Here is a 6031-nt window from a genome sequence, read left to right on the forward strand (position 1 = left end):
TTACCATTTGCAAGTTATATCTTTATTGCCTTAGGACCAAGTGTAAAACCAAATAGGAGGGACATGAGATGGATACCTCCTAATGTGGGAGTGTTAAAGTTTAATTTTGATGGTTTCTCAAGAGGAAACCCTAGGGCTTCAAGGACAAGGGTGTGTATTAGAGATCATGAAGGTAATGTGGTGGAAACACTAGCTCAAAAGATTCTAATAGGTATAAACAATTGTGTAGAGGCCTTGGTACTTTTATTTGGGATTGAATTGGTGACAAGACTGCAAATAGTCAATATTCATATTGAGGGAGATTCTATTTTGGTGATCAATTCATGTCTTCAGAGAAGAGTAGGGAAGTGGAAGTTTGGGTACATCTTGTAAAAATCTTGGAATATAATTGATATGTTTAAAGCTGTATCTTTTTCTCATACACTAAGAGAAGGGAATCAAGTAGTAGATAATTTGCCAAATTTGGGGTGTGACTTACAGAGAGCAGGAACAAGTTTATGGTATTTTTATGAAAGAAGTTTTTGTAATTTATTTAGGGAAATTTCTTAGGATAAACATTTTATATTCTCTGATGTGGAAAACAAGTAGAGGAAAGAGGGAGTTCCAGATACAGTTAAATTGTATGAGAGTCAAGGAAAATTTCTTTGGAATTATGAGCTTCTATTATTTACACACGTAGAATTCTAAATTTATGTATAATTAGGCTAGTTGGTCTTAATTTAATATAGCATCACGTGGTTCTTTACAAACATGACATCACCATTAAGCTTATTGTAGAATTATCTAAGTATGAAGGTGGCACTCTACGTCATAATTTAAATGATTTTTTGAGGATTTAGTGTTAGTGGTAGTTACATAAGTACATTTTATGAGACCACCTAGTGTGATGCAAATTTCTTCAAAGTAGCTACAAGGATTTCATTATAGTGGTATAAGACATTGTTAGGGAGAGTTGGAAAAAATTTGTGATGGTTATTGATGGGTGCTTATGTGACGACAGTATGTAAGGACATGACATTTAAGGCTTTTGCATTGTGTTTGGCGATAGATTTTGGGTAGGCCATTTGCTAGATATTTAGAAGTATTTGGTTTAAAGAGATATATGGAGGAAGCGAACAATACTTGTAGAGGATGTATACAATGTAACAATCGCAAAATGGTAGTTCAAGGTTGGATGAGAACTCAAGTTTTAGATAAGGTTTTTTATATGGAGTGCGATATATGTCGAAGATGTGTCATGGGTATTCTGGGATTAGTTATGCTCTATCGAGCTATGTCAAGACCCTTTCTTTCATCACAAGTGTTGTCTATTTCTTGGCTTATATTGTGGATCTTCTCCTTGATATGGGTGTAGTTGAACATATTTTTGATAAGGTGGTTTGAAGTAGCATTGTTGGGAAGTCGGAGATTAGAGAGGCTATCAGTAAGTATAAAATTGATATGAGTTTGGCTCTAATTGGGGGCATTTTTGAAAACCAATTACTAAGGAAGGAAGGTAGGTTTTTATGCTTCCTGTCATTATTCATGAAAGTGGTGGTGGAGGACAATCTAAGGCTACTTCATCACATTATATGGAGCTATAGTGATTTTCTTCCTCCAGAATCTACACAAATTATGAAAGATAAGGTGTAGTTGTTAGTTGAACTAATTAAACATGGTCATGAGGAAATGGGGAATAGGTTGGGTAACTTGGTAAGCTGAGTGTCTTCGGGAGATTTAGAGAAAAACATAGTTAACATTATGCAAATAGATAATCCTTTAGTGCAACTGGAGTTTTTGGCAGAAGGTGACTCAATGGCAATGGATTGGGAGCCAACTGAAGGGGAGTTGTTCCATGTTGAAAGATACGATGAGAATTTGATGAAGGTTTTCCAGAAACCATTTTTTGGGAGCTTTGTACACGGATTGAAATTACTTTTTGATCAAGGGCAGCTTTTTGTATATAACTAGTTTTGTGGCAATGGTGTAAAGATTTTATGGATATAGTAGGTTGTTATTTTAATTTTTTTGGGGGGCGCAATAGCAAGTTGGGGATTGGCATAGTTTTGAGATTGTTATATGAAAAGTGGGGTGGTGATATATATATATATATATATATATATATATATATATATATATATATATATATATATATATATATATATATATATATATATATATATATATATATATATATATATATATATATATATATATGAGTTTGTTATACTTTTCTAGAGACCTAAATTGTATACCCATGTTTTCAAGGGTCCTAGTCTCTCTCTTGTTAGTTTAGGTTTGTTATATTTGATACCATATATCTTTCTCTCTATTTTTGTAATTGAAGGGTTTCTTGCTAGATTCTTCCCTCCACAAGCCATTGAACCAGTTTATGATTATATATATAATTTAAGTGGCATGCCACTTTTTGCTAATTTTTTTTGAAAAGTTATAAACATTTGTATTGTTTGATAATCTAAGTGTGGTGATATTGACATTGTCATCAAGGTTCAAACATGATTTTGTGAATGTGTATATTTGGAATTACATAACACTCCCCTTCGAATATGTGCACCTTATCAATTTATAGTATGCACAAAAGCATTTACCCTTTTGAAAAATTGATCTTATCAAAAATAGTTAAAGTAACATTTGATTAAATGTTATTTTACTCATAAATAATTAATATAATTCTTTTAGGTCTTGTCACATGTAAAAGTTGTCCCACCTATAGTACAATAGTGATATTCATCTAAGAAGGTCCATGCGTTATATATTTATTTCACCACCTCAATGTAATCAAGTATCTCATGTTAGAATAGATCATTCTATATCATGGTTTTGTGAATATATGAAGTGGTCAAAAAGACTAAAAAATATATTTTGTATATCTACTCATGAGAATGGACACAAGAAAAAATAATATGACAGAATCAATTGAAATCTATTTAGATTTTAGGTAGGAGTTCCTTTAATTAAAATTAATTTAGTAGGAATTACAGAGAATCGGAGTTCATATTCTACTTTCAAATCAGTGATAGATGAAACAAATAAATGTAATTGCTTATATTAGGATATGTAATATTGTGCCAGGGAAATGGAGGGGAAAACATAACTTACAAAATCAAATGTATTTGATTTAAAATAAGGATAGTAATTTAATATGAAATAAGCATATACATTTTGGAAAAAAATGAATAATACATTACATTGTTTATATAGATAAGTTATTATTGTCAACATTATTCTACATCCTTGTGCATTCCCTAATGTCACTATTATTTAATGCATAATGATATGACTAGACCTATTAAATAATAATGAAATAATACAAAAGGTTAACATCACTAAACTAAGCTCATTTTAATCTTCAAAAGAAAATGTTTCTTTTCCATATCCAATGAGCACATATGCATGGAAGAATAATAAGTCTTTAGTAGTCTATTATCAATTAATTTTGTGACCTTTATAGAGGTTGTTTAAATTAATGCATGCAACTACTTATATTTATGACCTTCCATCACTATTGTTGCCAGTAAATATTTGGTGCATTGATTATAACATAATTTTATGGTCACAATTTAATACTTAGGTTACTACACCAGCCCTCACATGGGGGAAGGTTGGTGAGTGAAATTGATTACTGAGAGTAAGACCTGTTAGTTTGTGGTGACTGATCAGGGAAGTTTTGTACATACTCCATACCAAGAAAAAAATTTAGGCCCTATTTTATTAGGATTTTGGGCCAACATGTAATTATTAATTATAACCCTAAAGTGGTAAAAATACTTGTATAAAAGGGCTTAGGGTTAGGGATTGTTTCATTGTGGGTTATGCAAAAATTGGTTCTTGTGACAGTATTGAGCTGTAAGGGATTACATATTCTAATCAGGTTGTAATCACTAGATCGTAATAATATTGGACTTGCTATTTTCTAGATGTAGCCTAGGGATTGGGTGAACCACATTAAATTTTGGTGCCTTGTGTTCGTTTCTATGTGATCTATCATTTTTCTGATATTGGTTATATTTGTATGTAACTGTTATTTCTATCTAAGGTTTAATCTTAACAAGTGGTATCAGAGCGAGGTTGTTGTTTCAATTATTCTCTACAAGAAAGTCTCATGGTTGAGTGGGAGTGATGGAAGATGAGGGTAAGCTAAGGGTTGACAAGTTTAATGAGCATAATTTTTAGTTATGAAAGATTCAAATGGAATACTATCTTTATCAGAAGGATTTATGAAAGCCATTGGAAGGAACAACCAAGAACCAAGGATCTATGTCAAATGATGTTTAGGATCTTTTAGATAGAAAGGCTCTTGGAATAATTTGATTATGCCTGACACCATTTGTGGCATTCAATATTATAAAAGTGAAGATGACAAAAGAGTTGATGGAAGCCCTAGAAAAATTGTATGAAAAGCCCTCCACTTCAAATAACGTATTTGTCAGGAAGTATTTATTTATTATGAAAATGGAAAAAAGGTGGATTTGTTGTAGATCATTTAAATGAATTTAATATTGTTACTAGTTAGTTATCTTTTGTGAGTATTAATTTTGATGAAGAAATTAGGGCTCTCTTGATTTTGTGTTCTTTGCCTTAAAGCTGGAATGGCTTGGTAATGGTTGTGAGTAATTTTGTTACTAGATCTAGTACCCTAAAATATGATGATGTGATCGGTGTTATTCTGAGTGAGGAAACTCATAAGGAAACCTCAGGTGCATCTACATCTGAGAGTTCTTTGAATGCAAAAAGTTGAGGCAGAATGACTAAGAGAGGAAATAATTCTAGAAATCATGGGAAATCAAGAGGAAAGTCAAAGGGGAGGAGGTCTCAATTGAGAAGGCTGAACGATTGCTAGTACTATGGGAAACCAGGGCATAAAAAGAAAGATTGTTGGACATGAAAGAAAAATGAAGGATATAAACTAGATGGAGAAAAGGAGACAAATGTGGCAAGTAACAAATCTAAAGAGAATGCTTTGCTTCCATTTAGAAAGTGTTGATGATTTATGGGTTTTAGATTTTGATGCTTCATTTCATGCTACACCTCGTAAAGGTTATTTCATTGATTATGTCCAAGGCGATTTTGAGCTTGTTTATTTGGGGGATAATGAGCCTTGTCAGATTGTTGGAAAGGGAAAAGTTAAGATTAAGTTGTAGAATGGGAATCATTGGCTACTACATGAGGTAAGACATGTTCCAAGATTGAGTAGGAATTTAATTTTAGTAGGGCAACTTGGTGATGAGGGTTGTGTAGTTACTTTTAATGATAAAAATTGGAAGGTTTCAAAAGGTTCCCTTGTAGTAGCAAAAGGTGTGAAAGTAGGCACTTAATATCTTGGTACATGTCATATTGTTCCTTCTACTTTAATTGTTTTAGAGAAAAATGAATGTTCAGGAATAGTTGCTGCAGTTGAGTAGGGAGAACAAATAGCTACTATACATTCTGATACAGTGTTGTGACGCAATAGACTTGGGCACATGAGTGAGAAAGGTATGAAAGTACTTCATTCAAAGAAAGTTTTACCAAGTCTGAAATGTGTTAATATGGATTTCTATGAAAGCTGTGTTTATGGAAAACAAAAGAGTGAGTTTTGTGAAGACAGGGAAGGAAAATAAAAGGGAGAAATTAGAGCTTGTCTATACATATGTATGGAGACTGGCTTAGGTATCTTTCCTTAGTGGATCTCATTATTGTGTTACCTTTATTGATGATGCAACTATAAAAGTATGAGTTTATTTTCTTAGATAGAAAATTGATGTATTTCAAACTTTTAAGAAATGGAAATGCTTGGTTGAAAATGAGATTGGAAAGAAATTAAAATTTCTTAGATCTAATAATGGCGGTGAGTATTGTTGTCATGAATTTGAAGATTATTGCTCCACTAATGGTATTCATAGAAAGAAAATTGTTCCTAGGACTCCATAGGAAAATGTAGTGGCTAAATGCATGAACAGGACAATAATTGAGGGTGCAAGGAGCATGAAGTTGCATGTTGGGTTTCCCTTACAAATGTGGGTAGAGGCTATCAATACTATTGTATATTTGA

This window comes from Cupressus sempervirens, chromosome 11, assembly GCF_028749045.1.
Source record: "Cupressus sempervirens isolate cs-2001-9-10 chromosome 11, ASM2874904v1, whole genome shotgun sequence".
In the NCBI taxonomy this organism is placed as follows: Eukaryota; Viridiplantae; Streptophyta; class Pinopsida; order Cupressales; family Cupressaceae; genus Cupressus; species Cupressus sempervirens.